We start from the raw sequence: 21,006 nt of genomic DNA on the forward strand, positions 1-21,006 counted from the left end.
TGGTATAGGCTTGAACCAATTGGCAACCATTCCTGGGATCCGGAAAGTCTAAACCTTGTCTGTGGTATTCCGAGTAGGATCTGGGAAGGAATGACTGTGACGAGCTTCAAACCTGCAAATGTTGGGTGCAAGTGACAGTGTGCAAAAGGATCAATGGATTCTATTCCGACGCTAGTGGGAACCAACAGATGATTAGCCATGCGGTAGCTGTACCTGGTATTATTCATCCGAGACGAGAAATCCGACAGTTGAGTAGCCGTGTAGAAACCGTAGAGGACCATTTTCATTGAGAGGATCTTACAGCTTGCCATGAAGGAAGTAACGCATGGTTGGAAGAAGGCAGTAGGAAAGTAGAGGTTTAGAAGCAACAAAGCATCTCCAGACCCTTATCTGAAATTCCCACCAATGAATTACATAAGTAACTTTATTTTATTTTATGTGTTATTTATATTTTAATTATCAAAACCTCATAACCATTTGAATCCGCTTGACTGAGATTTACAAGATGACCATAGCTTACTTCAAGCCGACAATCTACGTGGGATCGACCCTTACTCACGTAAGGTTTATTACTTGGACGACCCAGTGCACTTGCTAGTTAGTTGTGCGGAGATGTGAAAAGTGTGAATCATGATTTCCGTGCACCAGTGCTATATTGGGGCAGAAAAAGGACAGACTGTATCATGTTATATATTATGCCAGTAAGGTGTTGAATGAAGCACAGAAAAATTATACCACCACTGAGAAAGAACTCTTAGCAATTGTATATGTATTTGATAAATTTAGACAATACTTGATTGGTTCAAAAGTTATAGTGTATACTGATCATGCTGCTCTCAAGTATCTCATGTCTAAACAGGATGCAAAGCCTAGACTCATCAGGTGGGTGTTGCTGCTACAAGAATTTGACATTGAAGTGAGAGATAGGAAGGGGAGCGAGAATCAAGTAGCAGACCATTTGTCAAGAGTGCCACAAGAGGCCAATCAACATGAACCACAGCAAGTGAATAAAAAATTTCCTGATGAACATCTTTTCCATATCCAACAAGCACCTTGGTTTGCTGACATAGCAAACTACAAGGTGGGAAAGAAGATACCTCGAGAATTCTCCAAGCAACAAGTGAAAAAGTTACTCAATGAAGCAAGGAAGTTTTTGTGGGACGAACCTTTCTTATTCAAGAGATGCTCTGATGGAATGATTAGGAGGTGTGTCCCTGAAAATAAAATGAGAGATATATTGTGGCATTGTCATGGTTCAGCCTATGGTGGACACTTTGGACCAGAAAGAACAGCTGCCAAAATACTGCAGAGTGGATTTTATTGGCCAACCATCTTCAAGGATGCCAGAGAGTTTGTTCACCAACGTAATGAATGCCAAAGAGCTAGAGGATTGACAAGAAGGAATGAGATGCCTCAGAACTACATCCTAGAAGTGGAGCTATTTAATCTTTGGGGCATTGATTTCATGGGCCCGTTTCCTCCCTCTTACTCTTTTAAATACATTTTGGTAGCAGTGGAGTATGTTTCAAAGTGGGTGGAAGCAATAGCCACAACCACATGTGATGCACAAATTGTCCTTCAATTCCTGATGAAGCACATTTTCACTAGATATGGAGTGCCTAAGGGACTTATCAGTGATGGTGGCAGTCATTTCTACAATAAACAGATGGAGAAACTACTTCACAAATATGGGGTGATGCATAAAGTAGCCACACCTTATCACTCACAGACCAATGGCCAAGCAAAACTTGCAAATAGGGAGTTGAAGAGGATTTTAGAGAAGACTGTAGGAGCCACCAGAAAAGACTGGGCCAGAAAGTTGGAAGATGCACTCTGGGCATACAGGACAGCATTTAAAACTCTTATTGGAAAGTCCCCTTTTCAGCTGTTATATGGCAAATCTTGTCACCTCCCTATAGAGCTTGAGCATAAAGCTTTCTGGGCCACTAAACTCCTCAACCTTGATTCTCAAGCAGCAGGGGAGAAGAGGCTACTGCAACTAAATGAGTTGGATAAGCTTAGGCTAGAAGCTTATGAAAATGCTAAGATATACAAGGAAAAAGCAAAGAGGTGGCATGACAAGAAGATCTCAAGGAAGGAGTTCAAACCAGGACAGCAAGTACTCTTATATAACTCCAGGCTCAAAGTCTTCCCTGGCAAGCTCAAATCCAAATGGATTGGTCCTTACTTGGTGACAAAGGTTTTCCCTTATGGAAGCCTTGAATTGCTAGATGAAGCAACAAAGAGCCATTTCATAGCAAACGGTCACAGGGCAAAGCATTACTTGGGAGGCTAATGGGACAAAGAAAAGGAGGTTCAGAACCTGAGCTGAGCAAGAATGAAGGATGTCAAGCTAGTGACAATAAAAGAGCACTTGTTGGGAGGCAACCCAACCTGAGGTAATCTCTTTTCATAGTTATTTCAATAGAAAGGTTGAGTAGTCTTATCTGTATTTTAAGGAGCTAAGTTTGGTGTTGCACGCCAAAATAATTCAAGGGAGAATGAAGACTGCTAAGTTTGGTGTTCCATCCAAACCTCATTTAAAAACACATTTTCACCTTCTGCATAATTAGTTGCTAAGCTCCAAGCAATCAGATAAACTACTTAGCCATTGTTTGTTTTCTAGGTTTAGTGTTGTGACCTTCAGCAAAGGCACAAGATTTCATATATGGTTGGCCGGTTGCATAAGAAACATTGACAAGGAACTAAGTTTGGTGTTCACACACCAAAAATAAGTTCAAAAGCCTACAAGCAAATCTTACATACTAACTAGTTGCCTAAGGGCTTGAGAAACAAGCAACTTTTAAGGATTATGCAGAAAAACATTCAATCTATGAAAGGGGTTCTGCATCATAATCCAAAGGAGGAACATTAGAGAGAAATAATGATGACAGAAGGAAAAGCTGAGAGACATTCCCAACAAGTTGTATTGACACTTAATCCTTGTTGCTTTGAAGTATTTTAACTTGGGGATTCCTATATGTCTTGCTGAAGTGTTCAATTAGGTGCAAGTGTAAATGTTTGCTAAGAATGCTAGCCTGCATATTATGCTTGTCATAACTCATTAGCTTAAAATTTTGTTTTGTTTCCCTTTTGCATAAATAAAAGAAAAATGTTTGAAACAAGAAAGTGATCGTCTAATGTTGTAGAAATTAGAATGAGAATTCAGTGGTGGTACTTGTTTGATTTAATGATTAGCTCAATAATAAAAGCTGCATAATAGAATATCCTTTGTAGTGTGAACTAAGTTGCTGTCATAAAGCCTTTCATTAATAAATATCCCCTTGAAAATGATCAAACTAAGAAATAAAAAGAAAGATAAAAGCCAAGAATTGGCAAAGAAACAAATAATAAGGCTAGACACCAATAGCTTGGACCTTAGGACATATGCCTGTGGTGCTTTTGTACTAGGATATGCTTAGACAATTAGGTTCTAAAAAGTATTTTAAAACTTGGCCACTTGGATTAACTAATCTGGGATTGCCAACCGAAAGTCCATTATCAAGAGCAACCTAGTTACAAAGCATTTAGTAATCCAAAGAGATGCTGGGCATCAATGTTCCTAGGAAGAAATTGTGAGCCATGTGTCTATGGTAAAGTGGTGTTGAGAAAAATTGAGCCAAAAGGGCTGCTGATGCCAGGGCATTCTGGCCAGTTTCACTAACCTTTTCTTTATGGTTTTAGGGTAGTTTCATGCACTTTCTTAGGAAATAAGCAAGTTTTGGGTAAATAATCATTTACATAAATGATTCAAGAAAACATTGTGAATTTTATATGATTTCATGAGAATTATGCATGAATTGAATGATAAATTGAATGATGCATGATCTCATGGGTTAGAACCTAGCTTTGATGCAATTTATTTGCTTGATTTCAGGACAAAAGAAGCAAGGAAGATGCCATGTTAATAGCCACGTTATTCCAACTAACGTGACAATTAACGTGGAAAGGAGGCTAGCTTACAGCGTTAATAAGAAAAGTGAATACCAATAACGCTTTCGTGAGCCATCATAGCCCACGTTAGTGTCCACATTAACTACGTTAACGTGGAAGCTAATGTGGAAGAGAAGTAAAGCTCCAACGTTAGTGGTAAAAGTGAATGCCACTAACGTTGGGGAGAGGGGCACACTTAGCCACATTAAGAGTCACGTTAACTACATTAACATGACCTCTAACATGGGAGAAGCAATAAAGAGCCAACGTTAGTGACACTCACATTTGTCACTAACGTTGGACTAAGCCTCCATTAGCCACGTTAGTTGCCACGTTAATTGCATTAACGTGGAAGCTAACGTGGAGGAAAGGAATGATGAGCCAATGTTAGTGACACTCACCTTTGTCACTAACGTTGGAGATGGCTAACACTACCACGTTAGAAATCACGTTAACCTAAGTAACGAGAACTCTAACGTGGGAAGAAGGGTGTTTGGAGCGTTAGTGACAAAGGTAAGTGTCCCTAACGCTCTCGAAGTTGAGGCATACCTACGTTAAGAGTCACGTTAGCTACACTAACGTGGACTCTAACATAGGGAAGAAGGGGCCAAGGGCAACGTTATTGGTAAAGGTAAACGCCAATAACGCTCACGATGGATCAAGAGGCAACGTTAGTGGTCACGTTAGTGCCACTAACGTTGAAGTTAACGTAACTCATCTTGGGCTAGGAACGTTAGTGCAAAAGGTGATTGTCACTAACGTTCTCGAACCCACATTTTCACTTAACGTTAACGCCACTAACGTCCTAGCCAAAGTCCATGCCTACTTCACACTTTCTCTGCAAGTAAAGCTGAGCCCACTGAAGATTCCAAACTGCTTCAACTCAAGATCCAAAGGCCCATATCCAAGACTTGAAGAGCCAACTAGAAGATCAGAAGAGTAGTATATATAGGGGTAGTTTTGAACTAGAGAGGAGCCTTTGGGGGATTGAGAGGACTACTCTCTATATCATTTTACTTTCTCTGCAACTTCTAGTTTTACTTCAGAATGTACTCTCCATCTTTGCTTTTCATTCCTGGAGCCATGAACAACTAAACTCCTTTCATTGGGTTAGGGAGCTCTGTTGTAATTTGATGGATCAATAATGGTTTTCATTATTCTTCTTCTTTCTTTTCTCTTGATTTTACTTGAAAGCTTTCAATCTTCATCCAATTGGATAGTTGTCTTGGAAAAGAAACTATTCATACTTGGATCTCTTCTGAACCTTGGAAGAGGAATGAAGAGATCATGCTAGAAATGCTTTCTCATGTTGGACCAAATTGGGGTTTGGGCGGATATGGTGACATATAATTCTCCCAATACTTTGATTTGGAAATACATGTGGTATAATCAGTGACCACACCTCATCTCTTCTCATGAGCAATTAGACCAAGGAATTGGCTATTGATCAAGATTTGAGAGATTGAGTTACCAAGGAATTGGAATTCAATCACTTAAGATTGCCAAGGAGATCAATGAATGCATTGATTGAGGAAGAGATGAGAATGAACTTGATCCGGAGAATGCAACATCTCCTAAGCCCAATGAATTCCCCATTTCTGATCTTACTCATTCTCTTTAGTTTCTGCCATTTACTTTCATGCTAAATTCCCCATTCCCCATTTAAGATTCTGGCATTTACTTTCCGTCATTTATATTCAGCCCTTTATTTCCAGCATTTACATTTTCTACCATTTACTTTCTCACCATTTAATTTCCTGCAATTCTCATATCAAATTCTGCTTAGCTCAACTAGAACATTCCTCCAATTAAAGTTGCTTGACCAATCAATCCCTGTGGGATTCGACCTCACTCTATTGTGAGTTTTTACTTGACGACAATTCGGTATACTTGCCGAGGGAAATCTGTTGAGAGACAAGTTTTCGTGCATCATGTTTATGGCGCCTTTGCCAGGGATTGATTTTGTATTAACAATGATTAAATTGGTGGATAACTAGATTGAGCACTTTTCTTTTGTTTGATTTAATTCCATCTGAGTAATTTACTTTCAGTTTTAGTTATTTCCTTCCCTTTACCTCTCACCCATTTGTGGTTCTATCTGCATGTCATTTTTTTTTACTATTTAGTTCACTGACCCACTAACTGTTTGATATATTGCATCACTCACACTAACAGCATTCTACAGAAAATACTGTCTGCATCTATCCTTTTTGCTTGTGCCTTATTGGTTGTATGACAGGTAGAAGAAGGAGGGCTTCAACTTCCTTTGATTCTGAACCTGAGAGGACCTTCCTTAGATTAAGGAGGGAAGCAAGAGGGAAGAGAGTAGTTGGTGCTGAGGAAGAGGAAGAGTATTTTGAGCTAGACATGGATGAGAATATAGAGAACCATCATGAAGAAGAGGCTCACAACCATGGTAGAGAAGGTCCGGCGCATCATGCTGGGCAAAAGAGAAGAGTTGTCGGATCATACATCAATCCAAACCCAGGAAACTGTGGAAGTAGAATCCAAAAGCCAACCATACATGCCAACAACTTTGAACTAAAGCCACAGCTCATCACCCTTGTTCAGAACAACTGTTCATTCGGAGGAAGTGTTCAAGAAGATCCCAATCAACATCTAACCACCTTCCTGAGGATATGTGACACTGTGAAGTCTAATGGTGTTCATCCTGACACCTACAGACTACTTCTATTCCTCTTCTCACTCAAGGACAAGGCATCTAAATGGCTGGAATCCTTCCTGAATGAGAGCTTAACAACCTGGGAAGATGTGGTAAACAAATTCTTGGCAAGATTTTATCATCCTCAAAGAATCAACAGGTTGAGAGCTGAGGTTCAAACCTTCAGGCAGCAAGATGGTGAGACTCTATATGAAGCATGGGAGAGGTTTAAAGACTTGACAAGAAGATACCCGCCAGATATGTTCAATGAATGGGTGCAGTTGCACATTTTCTATGAAGGTCTTTCTTATGAATCAAAGAAGGCAGTAGACCACTCATCCGGGGGATCACTAGACAAGAAGATGACCATTGAAGAAGCCATAGATGTCATTGAGACTGTAGCTAAGAATGACTACTTCTATACTTCTGAAAGAGGCAACACTAGAGGAGTGATGGAGTTGAACAACGTAGATGCACTGCTGGCTCAAAACAAGATGATTACCAAGCAATTGGCTGACCTCACCAAGAAGATGGAGAGGAATCAAGTAGCAGCAATCACCACTTCAGCAGCAACTCAAGAAGGAGTGAATGAAGAAGTAGAGGGTAGTCAGGAGCAAGCCAACTACATTGGAAATTCACCTAGGCAGAACGATGACCCATACTCCAAAATGTCTAATCCTGGCTGGAGGAACCACCCAAACTTTGGGTGGGGAAATCAACAAGACCAAGGCCAAGATCAGAGACGCCACAACCCCAACAACAATGCAGCTCACCAACATCCCACACAGAGATCATATTAGCACTCACCTAACAACACATCTCAACATCTATACCAAAGCAAAAATGGCCCTTCTCATCCCTCCAATCTCAACTCTCCATCATCGGAAGAAAGACTATCAAGGATTGAGACTCTACTTGAAGTCATATGTAAGGAAATCCAAGATAACAAGGTGTTCAAGGAGGATGTGCGAGCCAATATCAAAAACCAGGGAGACACCATCAAGAGGTTGGAGTTTCAAGTGGGATACCTCTCTGAGAAGATTCCCAAACCTACTGATAGCTTTCCAAGTGACACAGAGAAGAACGCAAGAGGTGAAGCAAAGAAGGTCAGATGGGAAGATTGCAAGATGGTCACTATAAGTGATAAGGGTACTGAGGAAGAGCTGAACAAACATTTAAAACAACCTGGAGATACTTCAGTAGAGACACAAGAAGAGGATCACCAAGAAACCACACTTACACAGAAGGAGCTGCTGAAACTCTATGCACCTTTTCCCCAAAGACTCAAGGGTGGTGTAGAAAAAAGAATATACTCAAGGTTCCTTGATATGTTTGCATCTCTCCATGTAAACATACCATTCATCAAGGCTCTCCAATAAATGCCCTCATACATTAAGTATATGAAAGAGCTGCTGACCAGGAAAAGCTCACTCAAAGGAGGGCAAACAATAGTGATGAATAAGGAGTGCAGTGCTCTCATTCAACCAGAGTTGCCTACAAAAAGGAAGGATCTAGGAAGTTTTCATATCCCCTGTGCCATAGGAGAAATAATGTTTCACAAAGGACTCTGTGATCTGGGAGCAAGCATCAACTTAATGCCTTTATCTCTCATGAAGAAGCTATGAATCAATGAGCTAATACCTACAGACGTAGTCATCAGGCTGGCTGACAAAACTCAAAAACAAGCAGTGGGAGTGGTTGAAAACGTGTTGGTAAAGGTTGGGAACTACTTCCTTCCTACAGACTTTGTCATATTGGAAATGGAAGAAAGTCACATCCACCCAATCATATTGGGAAGACTGTTCCTAGCTACAGCCAGAGCACTCATAGATGTGGAGTGAGGAAAGCTAATACTGAGGATACATGATGAACAACTCGCATTCAATGTCTTCAAACCCTCACAAGAGGCAGATCAGGAAAATAAGGAACCAAGGAAAGAGCACAACAAAGCACTGGTGGAAGAAACAAGCATTGAAGCACGGGGATTTCCTTTGGTTAATGAACAAGACAGTCAACAGTTACCATAGCTAAAGGAAATTCAAGTGGAGCCAAAACCACCAGAATCATATGAGACCAGCAACAAAGTCTCCCTAGGAAAAGAAACCACAAAGAGCAGGGCAACAGCAAAAGAAACAAAGAAGAAGGCACCAAGGAGATGGAGGAACAAGAAGATCCCTACAGAGGATTTCTCTCCAGGGGATAAAGTGATCTCAGCCTACTTTCTAGACATCCCACCTCATCTCCCCACCATCCCATCTCAGTTACCTAAGGTTTTCACCATCAACAAAGATCTCTCCCTAGAACATATAGAGATCCTTGATGAAGCCAATGGATATAGGTTTACTGCAAGAGGGGAAGATCTGAAGCATTACCAACCACCCTGACAAAGGCAGAACGTCAAGCTAGTGACGCTAAAAAAGTGCTTCATGGGAGGCAACCCATGTTTTACATGCTTTTAAAGTAGTTAATAAAGCAAGGTTCATGAATTTCAAATCAACTTTGGCATGCACTTGCATGAATCCTTTTATGCAACATATAGTGAAGAACAAGTTTGGTGTTCAAGGCACACTAAGAGAACATAAATGTAACTCATATCATGTCACTCTTAGAGCCTTGAACAAGTCATTTCCACCACATAGCCCCAAACTAAGTTTGGTGTCACCAATGTTGCATACATGGATATTTAGTTGGTTAGTTGGTTTGCACTCATGAATAGCACATAGTAATTAGAAAAAAAAATTTTTAAAAAGTAGTTACCCCACTTTTTAAATTTTGCCGCCACTTTCCACAATTTTATTAATCACATTTCTTTTATTTTGTAGGAAAATTGATAGGACCATTGAAGGAGGGTTCGGCCACCACAAAAGAGAGGACTATACACATGTCTTCAAGGGGATTGCGTTGGGAATTGTTCCCATGCAACATTGGAAGAAGAACACACTTGGAAACTGAACCAACCCCATCATAAAAGTGATTATCCTTGTGCCCATCCCATGCTAAACCCCATCCGTTCATCATACACCCACTCCATCAATCCACACCTTCCATTCACTCACCACTTTCCTATATAAGTGGTTCTTATTCTATACTTCCTTTCACATTCCAATTTCCATCCTTTACACCTCCCACTTTTGGCACCCAACTCCTCTTACCACATCAAAAACACCCTCACTCACTCCCTTCACTACACCCCATCTTAACCGGCCAAAGCCAATTATCCACACCCTTTACACCTTCACATATCAACAATCACTTATGGCATCATCAAGCTCTAAGAGAAGAAAAGGGAAGGAGACCATGGAGCAACGCCCTATCGATGAGAAGAAATTTAAAACCTTTCACCATGCATTGCAATATGGATGGATGGTTGATAAGGAGATCATATATGAGCTAGGCTTTCAAGTCAGAAAAACTGAGTGCCCCGAAATCACAGAGAAGGTGGAGAAGAGAAGATGGGAGCTCCTTACTGATCCAGTCATAAAAGTAAATACAACTCTTGTAAGAGAGTTTTATGCAAATGCAGTCAGGTATGATAAGGCAGATGACTCCTATATAAGCTTCGTGAGAGGGGTAACCGTGGACTTCAGCCCCATGAGCATCATGAGGGCATTAAGGCTGCGAGCCATACCATTTGCAGAAGAAAGCTATCACTCCAGAATAGATGGCAGCCCCAATCATGACCAGATTGTACAAGATATATGCGTGCAAGGAGCTGATTGGGTACGAGATCCTCAAGGAAAACCCAAGTTCATCAAGAGAGGAGACCTCACCCCTGAGGCAAAGGGGTGGTTTGAAATTGTAAGGAGATCCATCCTTCCTGCTGGAAATAATTCAGAGGTGAATCTTAAAAGAGCAACAATAGTGCAATGTATACTTAAAGGGGGAGAGATCAAGGTCCATGAACTTATAGCTCAAGGTATTAGGAAGATGCTTGAAAAGAGCGATTCTGGAAGAAGGTTAGGCTACCCCAGCACTATTTTTCGTCTGTGTGACAGGGCTGGGGTGGTGTTCGAAGATGAGGACCCCGAGTGGATAAAAGTGGGCATCCCAATTACTGTTCGACGGATGCATGCGGTTGCATCTCCCCTACCTCAACGAAAGCCAAGAAAAAGGCCAGCCCATCAAGTAGTAGAAGGACAAAACTTAGAGGAGCAAGCCCCTTTAGACATGCACCAGCTACAGGAAGCCATTGATGGCTTATCTAGACAATACTTGGAAAATCAAGGGGCACAGAAAGAATTGCAACTACAGTTGGTAAGCCATCAAGAAGAATTACTTTCTGGATGGATGAATCAACATGGGGAATGGCAAAAGCAATTGATGGAGCAGCAACTGGAACAAGGGAAACATTGGGATGAATCCTTCCACAGGATAGAGCAAAGGCAAGATCAACAACAAGAAGCCATCCAAAAGCTAATCAACATCCAAGCACATCAAGGTGCACACATACATGAAATGCATCGAAAACAACTGGAACAGGCAGAACTCTTTGACGAATACAGAGCATTTGCAGAAGGAGTTTACATGAACGAGACTGGACATCATGTAAACACTCAAGCCAGGCTCGGGTACTTAGTGGGACAACTGCCTGTACTGCACCCAGGAATCACAAGATATGAAGAAGTAAAGGATGAATTAGCGCGAGAAGAAAGAGAGAGGGTAGAAAAGAGTCATGAATCAGTAAGGAAGGCACTTGAGGAGTGGAAGAAAGCCAGGCTAGCACGGATACGAGGAAACACAAGTGGACACAAAGAGGACAAACAAGAGGGAGAGCATGAGCAACCCCGTGAGTAAAAGGTGGTGGAGTTCCCTTATTGTCCCATCTTTTTCATGTTTTAAATAAGGAAAATCATGTATGAAATAGAACATGCTTCCATGGTAGTTTAGGATTTTCAATTCTGTCTTTAGTATTTTCCTTGCTTTTGTCATATGTGTGCTGGTTCAAGTTACCTGTTTTCATCTGCATCTTACTTATTGTATGTTTGTCCTTTTAAACCAAATAAAAAGAGATGTTATGAAAGACCAGAGTGATGTTCAAGTTGTGGAGTAGGTCCTTAAATTTGTGGTATAGTAATCACTTAGCTAAGTTGGTTCATCAACAAGGTAGGAAGGCAACTATCTGTCCTGAATCATATGCTTGAAACACACCCCATGAGACTAGCTAAATAACAAGATCCTAATAAGAAAAAGGAAAAGAACAATAAGAGTTGAAAAAGAAAGAAAAGTAATAAGAAATAAGGCTAGGAACCAATGGCTTGAATTTTGAGGGATATGTCTGTAGTGCTCTTGTTCCAAGGATCTGCTTGGATGAATATGTTCTTAGGAGTGCTTCATCACTTGGTAACTTGGGTTAACTAACCCAGGATTATCAACTAAAAATCCACTATCAAGAGCAACCTTGCTACAGAACATTTAGTAACCCAAAGAGGTGCTGGACACCAAGGCCTTAAGTTAAGAAAATAACAAACCATGTGCCTGTAGTGTGCATGTATGGGGGAGAGAGACTTGAGGGAGTAAGTCCTTAGGGGTGTTTCAACACCTAGCACCTTGAACCAACTGGTTCGGGAGTGTTGGCTGAAAGCTTATCTTAAAAAGTCGCCCCCTCACAGAACACTTAGCCTAAGGATGCAATAAACCGTGGAAAGACAAAGGGATCAGTAAATAAAAGTCTCAATGGGTGTAATCAAGTGAGTATTCCAGGGCATGATAAAGGTCTGAAAGCTAGTAAAGGAATGAACGTAAGTTGCTATGCATGAAAACCCATAAAACCAAGGACATGAATTCCACAATAATGATTCATTTCTCTTGTCATTTCATTCATCATTCTCTTGTTCCAGTACTTTCTTAGGGACAAGCTAGCTTTATGTTTGGTGTTGTGATGCCAGGACATTCTGGCCAGTTTCACTGACCTTTTCTTTATGGTTTTAGGGTAGTTTCATGCACTTTCTTAGGAAATAAGCAAGTTTTGGGTAAATAATCATTTACATCTTGATTCAAGCAAACATTGTGAATTTTATATGATTTCATGAGAATTATGCATGAATTGAATGATAAATTGAATGATGCATGATCTCATCGGTTAGAACCTAGCTTTGATGCACTTTATTTACTTGATTTTAGGACAAAGGAAGCAAGGAAGATGCCATGTTAATAGCCACGTTAGTCTAACTAACGTGACCATTAACATGGAAAGGAGGCTAGCTTACAACGTTAACAAGAAAAGTGAACACCAATAACGCTTTCGTGAGCCATCATAGCCCACGTTATTGTCCACGTTGATGTAGTTAACGTGGAAGCTAACTTGGAAGAGAAGTAAAGCTCCAACGTTAGTGGTAAAAGTGTATGCCACTAACGTTAAGGAGAGGGGCACACTTAGCCACGTTAAGAGTCACGTTAACTACATTAACGTGACCTTTAATATGGGAGAAGCAATGAAGAGCCAACATTAGTGACACTCACCTTTGTCACTAACGTTGGACTAAGCCTCTATTAGCCACGTTAGTTGCCACGTTAATTGCATTAACGTGGAAGCTAACGTGGAGGAAAGGAATGATGAGCCAACGTTAGTGACACTCACCTTTGTCACTAACGTTGGAGATGGCTATCACTACCACGTTAGAAGTCACATTAACCTAAGTAACGAGAACTCTAACGTGGGAAGAAGGGTGTTTGGAGCGTTAGTGACAAAGGTAAGTGTCACTAACGCTCTCGAAGTTGAGGCATACCCACGTTAAGAGTCACGTTAGCTACACTAACGTGAACTCTAATGTAGGAAAGAAGGGGCCAACGGCAACGTTATTGGCAAAGGTAAACGCCAATAACGCTCGCGATGGATCAAGAGGCAAAATTAGTGGTCACGTTAGTGCCACTAACGTTGAAGTTAATGTAACTCATCTTGGGCTAGTAACGTTAGTGCAAAAGGTGATTGTCACTAACGTTCTCGAACCCACATTTTCACTTAACGTTAACGCCACTAACGTCCTAGCCAAAGTCCATACCTACTTCACACTTTCTCTACAAGTAAAGCTGAGCCCATTGAAGATTCTAAACTGCTTCAACTCAAGATCCAAAGGCCCATATCCAAGACTTGAAGAGCCAACTAGAAGATCAGAAGAGTAGTATATATAGGGGTAGTTTTGAACTAGAGAGGAGCCTTTGGGGGATTGAGAGGACTACTCTCTGTATCATTTTACTTTCTCTGTAACTTCTAGTTTTACTTCAGAATGTACTCTCCATCTTTGCTTTTCATTCCCAGAGCCATGAACAACTAAACCCCTTTCATTGGGTTAGGGAGCTCTGTTGTAATTTGATGGATCAATAATGGATTTCGTTATTCTTCTTCTTTCTTTTCTCTTGATTTTACTTGAAAGCTTTCAATCTTCATCCAATTGGATAGTTGTCTTGGAAAAGAAACTATTCATACTTGGATCTCTTCTGAACCTTGGAAGAGGAATGAAGAGATCATGCTAGAAATGCTTTCTCATGTTGGACCAAATTGGGGTTTGGGCGGATATGGTGACATATAATTCTCCCAATACTTTGATTTGGAAATACATGTGGTATAATTAGTGACCATACCTCATCTCTTCTCATGAGCAATTAGACCAAGGAATTGGCTATTGATCAAGATTTGAGAGATTGAGTTACCAAGGAATTGGAATTCAATCACTTAAAATTGCCAAGGAGATCAATGAATGCATTGATTGAGGAAGAGATGAGAATGAACTTGATCCGGAGAATGCAACATCTCCTAAGCCCAATGAATTCCCCATTTCTGATCTTACCCATTCTCTTTAGTTTCTGCCATTTACTTTCATGCTAAATTCCCCATTCCCCATTTAAGATTTTGCCATTTACTTTCCGTCATTTATATTCAGCCCTTTATTTCCAGCATTTACATTTTCTACCATTTACTTTCCCGCCATTTAATTTCCTGCAATTCTCATATCAAATTCTGCTTAGCTCAACTAGAACATTCCTCCAATTAAAGTTGCTTGACCAATCAATCCCTGTGGGATTCGACCTCACTCTATTGTGAGTTTTTACTTGACGACAATTCGGTATACTTGCCGAGGAAAATCTGTTGAGAGACAAGTTTCCGTGCATCAAGTTTATGTGCCTTTACCGGGGATTGATTTTGTATCAACAATGATTAAATTGGTGGATAACTAGATTGAGTATTTTTCTTTTGTTTGATTTAATTCCATCTGAGTAATTTACTTTCAGTTTTAGTTATTTCCTTCCCTTTATCTCTCACCCATTTGTGGTGCTATCTGCATATCATTTTTTTTTTACTATTTAGTTCACTGACCCACTAACTATTTGATATATTGCATCACTCACACTAACAGTATTCTGCAGAAAATACTGTCTGCATCTATCCTTTTTGCTTGTGCCTTATTATTTGTATGACAGGTAGAAGAAGCAGAGCTTCAACTTCCTTTGATTCTGAACCTGAGAGGACCTTCCTTAGATTTAGGAGGGAAGTAAGAGGGAAGAGAGTAGTTGGTGCTGAGGAAGAGGAAGAGTATTTTGAGCTAGACATGGATGAGAATATGGAGAACCATCATGAAGAAGAGGCTCACAACCATGGCAGAGAAGGTCCAGCGCATCATGCTGGGCAAGAGAGAAGAGTTCTAGGATCCTACATCAATCCAAACCCAGGAAACTATGGAAGTAGCATCCAAAAGCCAACCATACATACCAACAACTTTGAACTAAAGCCACAGCTCATCACCCTTGTTCAGAACAACTGTTCATTCGGAGGAAGTGTTCAAGAAGATCCCAATCAACATCTAACCACCTTCCTGAGGATATGTGACACTGTGAACTCTAATGGTGTTCATCCTGACACCTATAGACTACTTCTATTCCCCTTCTCACTCAAGGACAAGGCATCTAAATGGCTGGCATCCTTCCCGAAGGAGAGCTTAACAACCTGGGAAGATGTGGTAAACAAATTCTTGGCAAGATTTTATCCTCCTCAAAGAATCAACAGGTTGAGAGATGAGGTTCAAACCTTCAGGCAGCAAGATGGTGAGACTCTATATGAAGCATGGGAGAGGTTTAAAGACTTGACAAGAAGATACCCGCCAGATATGTTCAATGAATGGGTGCAGTTGCACATTTTCTATGAAGGTCTTTCTTATGAATCAAAGAAGGTAGTAGACCACTCATCCGGGGGATCTCTAAACAAGAAGAAGACCATTGAAGAAGCCATAGATGTCATTGAGACTGTAGCTAAAAATGACTACTTCTATGCTTCTGAAAGAGGCAACACTAGAGGAGTGATGGAGCTGAACAACGTGGATGCACTGCTAGCTCAAAACAAGATGATTACCAAGCAATTGGCTGACCTCACCGAGAAGATGGAGAGGAATCAAGTAGCAGCAATCACCATTTCAGCAGCAACTCAAGAAGGAGTGAATGAAGAAGCAGAGGGTAGTCAGGAGCAAGCCAACTACATTGGAAATTCACCTAGGCAGAACCATGACCCATACTCCAAAACGTATAATCCTGGCAGGAGGAACCACCCAAACTTTGGGTGGGGAAATCAACAAGACCAAGGCCAAGATCAGAGATGCCACAACCCCAACAACAATGCAGCTCACAAACATCCCACACAGAGATCATATCAGCACTCACCTAACAACACATCTCAACATCTATACCAAAGCCAAAATGGCCCTTCTCATCCCTTCAATCTCAACTCTCCATCATTGGAAGAAAGACTATCAAGGATTGAGACTCTACTTGAAGGCATATGTAAGGAAATCCAAGATAACAAGGTGTTTAAGGAGAAGGTGCGAGCCAATATCAAAAACCAGGGAGACACCATCAAGAGGTTGGAGTTTCAAGTGGGATACCTCTCTGAGAAGATTCCCAAACCTACTGATAGCTTCCCAAGTGACACAGAGAAGAACCCAAGAGGTGAAACAAAGAAGGTCAGATGGGAAGATTGCAAGATGGTCACTATAAGTGATAAGGGTACTGAGGAAGAGCTGAACAAACATTTAAAACAACCTGGAGATACCTCAGTAGAGACACAAGAAATGGATCACCAAGAAACCATACTTACATAGAAGGAGCTGCGGAAAATCTATGCACCTTTTCCCCAAAGACTCAAGGGTGGTGTAGAAAAAAGAATATACTCAAGGTTCTTTGATATGTTTGCATCTCTCCATGTAAACATACCATTCATCAAGGCTCTCCAACAAATACCCTCATACATTAAGTATATGAAAGAGCTACTGACCAGGAAAAGCTCATTCAATGGAGGGCAAACAATAGTGATGAATAAGGAGTGCAGTGCTCTCATTCAACCAGAGTTGTCTACAAAAAGGAAGGACCCAGGGAGTTTTCATATTCCCTGTGCCATAGGAGAAATAATGTTTGACAAAGGACTCTGTGATCTGGGAGCAAGCATCAACTTAATGCCTTTATCTCTCATTAAGAAGCTACAGATCAATGAGCTAATACCTACAGACGTAGTCATCAGGCTGGCTGACAAAACTCAAAAACAAGCAGTGGGAGTGGTTGAAAATGTGTTGGTAAAGGTTGGGAACTACTTCATTCCTACAGACTTTGTCATATTGGAAATAGAAGAAAGTCACATCCACCCAATCATATTGGGAAGACCGTTCCTAGCTACAGCCAGAGCACTCATAGATGTGGAGCGAGGAGAGATAATACTAAGGATACATGATGAACAACTCGCATTCAATGTCTTCAAACCCTCACAAGAGGCAGATCAGGAAAACAAGGAACCAAGGAAAGAGCACGACAAAGCACTGGTGGAAGAAACAAGCATTGAAGCACGGGGAATTCCTTTGATTAATGAACAAGACAGTCAGCAGTTACCACAGCTAAAGGAAACTCAAGTGGGGCCAAAACCACCAGAATCATATGAGACCAGCAACAAAGTCTCCCTAGGAAAAGAAACCACAAAGAGAAGGGCAACATCAAAAGAAACAAAGAAGAAGGCACCAAGGAGATGGAGGAACAAGAAGATCCCTACAGAGGATTTCTCTCCAGGGGATAAATTGATCTCGGCCTACTTTCTAGACATCTCACCTCATCTCCCCACCATCCCATCTCAGTTACCTAAGGTTTTCACCATCAACAAAGTTCTCTCCCTAGAACATGTGGAGATCCTTGATCAAGCCAATGGATATAGGTTTACTGCAAGAGGGGAAGATCTGAAGCATTACAAACCACCCTGACAAAGGCAGAACGTCAAGCTAGTGACGCTAAAAAAGGGATTCATGGGAGGCAACCCATGTTTTACATGCTTTTAAAGTAGTTAATAAAGCAAGGTTCATGAATTTCAAATCAACTTTGACATGCACTTGAATGAATCCTTTTATGCAACATATAGAGAAGAACAAGTTTGGTGTTCAAGGCACACTAAGAGAACATAAATGTAACTCATATCATGTCACTCTTAGAGCCTTGAACAAGTCATTTCCACCACATAGCCCCAAACTAAGTTTGGTGTCACCAATGTTGCATACATGGATATTTAGTTGGTTAGTTGGTTTGCACTCATGAATAGCACATAGTAATTAGAAACAAAAATTTTTAAAAAGTAGTTACCCCACTTTTTAAATTTTGCCGCCACTTTCCACGATTTTATTAATCACATTTCTTTTATTTTGTAGGAAAATTGATAGGACTATTGAAGGAGGGTTCGGCCACCACAAAAGAGAGGACTATACACGTGTCTTCAAGGGGATTGCGTTGGGAATTGTTGCCATGCAACATTGGAAGAAGAACACACTTGGAAACTGAACCAACCCCATCATAAAAGTGATGATCCTTGTGTCCATCCCATGCTAAACCCCATCTGTTCATCATACACCTACTACATCAATCCACACCTTCCATTCACTCACTACTTTCCTATATAAGTGGTTCTTATTCCATACTTCCTTTCACATTCCAATTTCCATCCTTTACACCTCCCACTTTTGGCACCCAACTCCTCTTACCACATCAAAAACACCCTCACTCACTCCCTTCACTACACCCTATCTTAACCGGCCAAAGCCAATTATCCACACCCTTTACACCTTCACATATCAACAATCACTTATGGAATCATCAAGCTCTAAGAGAAGAAAAGGGAAGGAGCCCATGGAGCAACGCCCTATCGATGAGAAGAAATTCAAAACCTTTCACCATGCATTGTAATATGCATGGATGGTTGATAAGGAGATCATATATGAGCTAGGCTTTCAAGTCAGAAAAACTGAGTGCCCCGAAATCACAGAGAAGGTGGAGAAAAGAAGATGGGAGCTCCTTACTGATCCAGTCATAAAAGTAAATGCAACTCTTGTAAGAGAGTTTTATGCAAATGCAGTCAGGTATGATAAGGCAGATGACTCCTATATAAGCTTTGTGAGAGGGGTAACCGTGGACTTCAGCCCCATGAGCATCATGAGGGCATTAAAGCTGCGAGCCATACCATTTGCAGAAGAAAGCTATCACTCCATAATAGATGGCAGCCCCAATCATGAACAGATTGTACAAGATATATGCGTGCAAGGAGCTGATTGGGTACGAGATCCTCAAGGAAAACCCAAGTTCATCAAGAGAGGAGACCTCACCCCTGAGGCAAAAGGGTAGTTTGAAATTGTAAGGAGATCCATCCTTCCTACTGGAAATAATTCAGAGGTGAATCTTAAAAGAGCAACAATGGTGTAATGTATACTTAAAGGGGGAGAGATCATGGTCCATGAACTTATAGCTCAAGGTATTAGGAAGATGGCTGAAAAAAGCGATTCTGGAAGAAGGTTAGGCTACCCCAGCACTATTTTTCGTCTGTGTGACAGGGCTGGGGTGGTGTTCGAAGATGAGGACCCCGAGTGGATAAAAGTGGGCATCCCAATTACTGTTAGACGGATACATGCGGTTGCATCTCCCCTACCTCAACGAAAGCCAAGAAAAAGGCCAGCCCATCAAGTAGTAGAAGGACAAAACTTAGAGGAGCAAGCCCCTTTAGACATGCACCAGCTACAGGAAGCCATTGATGGCTTATCTAGACAATACTTGGAAAATCAAGGGGCACAGAAAGAATTGCAACTACAATTGGTAAGCCATCAAGAAGAATTACTTTCTGGATGGATGAATCAACATGGGGAATGGCAAAAGCAATTGATGGAGCAGCAACTAGAACAAGGGAAACATTAGAATGAATCCTTCCACAGGATAGAGCAAAGGCAATATCAACAACAAGAAGCCATCCAAAAGCTAATCAACATCCAAGCACATCAAGGTGCACACATACATGAAATGCATCGAAAACAACTGGAACAGGCAGAACTCTTTGACGAATACAGAGCATTTGCAGAAGGAGTTTACATGAACGAGACAGGACATCATGTAAACACTCAAGCCAGGCTCGGGTACTTAGTTGGACAACTTCCTGTACTGCACCCAGGAATCACAAGATATGAAGAAGTAAAGGATGAATTAGCGCGAGAAGAAAGAGAGAGGGTAGAAAAGAGTCATGAATCAGTAAGGAAGGCACTTGAGGAGTGGAAGAAAGCCAGGCTAGCACGGATACAAGGAAACACAAGTGGACACAAAGATGACAAACAACAGGGAGAGCATGTATGAAATAGAACATGCTTTAAATAAGGAAAATCATGTATGAAATAGAACATGCTTCCATGGTAGTTTAGGATTTTCAATTCTGTCTTTAGTATTTTCCTTGCTTTTGTCATATGTGTGCTGGTTCAAGTTACCTGTTTTCATCTGCATGTTGCTTATTGTATGTTTGTCCTTTTAAACCAAATAAAAAGAGATGTTATGAAAGACTAGTGTGATGTTCAAGTTGTGGAGTAGGTCCTTAAATTTGTGGTATAGTAATCACTTAGCTAAGTTGGTTCACCAACAAGGTAGGAAGGCAACTATCTGTCCTGAATCATATGCTTGAAACACACCCCATGAGACTAGCTAAATAACAAGATCCTAATAAGTAAAAGGAAAAGAACAATAAGAGTTGAAAAAGAAAGAAAAGTAATAAGAAATAAGGCTAAGCACCAATGGCTTGAATCTTGAGGGATATGTCTGTGGTGCTCTTGTACCAAGGATCTGCTTGGATGAATATGTTCTTAGGAGTGCTTCATCACTTGGTAACTTGGGTTAACTAACCCGGGATTATCAACTGAAAATCCACTATCAAGAGCAACCTTGCTACAGAACATTTAGTAACCCAAAGAGGTGCTGGACACCAAGGCCTCAAGTAAAGAAAATAACAAACCATGTGCCTGTGGTGTGCATGTATAGGGGAGAGAGACTTGAGGGAGTAAGTCCTTAGGGGTGTTTCAACACCTAGCACCTTGAACCAACTGGTTCGGGAGTGTTGGCTAAAAGCTTATCTTAAAAAGTTGTCCACTCACAGAACA

At 40.9% G+C, this 21,006-nt stretch overlaps 2 non-coding genes across 2 annotated transcripts; both read right to left on the bottom strand.

Annotated features, from left to right (window-relative positions):
• Window positions 1-6,753: 6,753 nt before the first annotated feature.
• LOC148576766 (small nucleolar RNA R71) lies at window positions 6,754-6,860 on the bottom strand. The gene has a single exon (XR_015903448.1). It is a non-coding gene; the product is annotated as a small nucleolar RNA R71 (small nucleolar RNA).
• Window positions 6,861-15,591: 8,731 nt separating this feature from the next.
• On the bottom strand, window positions 15,592-15,698 carry LOC148576767 (small nucleolar RNA R71). The gene has a single exon (XR_015904658.1). It is a non-coding gene; the product is annotated as a small nucleolar RNA R71 (small nucleolar RNA).
• Window positions 15,699-21,006: the final 5,308 nt, after the last annotated feature.

The sequence above is a fragment of the Arachis ipaensis genome, chromosome B1 (assembly GCF_059453495.1).
Source record: "Arachis ipaensis isolate K30076 ecotype BB chromosome B1, ASM5945349v1, whole genome shotgun sequence".
Classification (NCBI taxonomy): domain Eukaryota; kingdom Viridiplantae; phylum Streptophyta; class Magnoliopsida; order Fabales; family Fabaceae; genus Arachis; species Arachis ipaensis.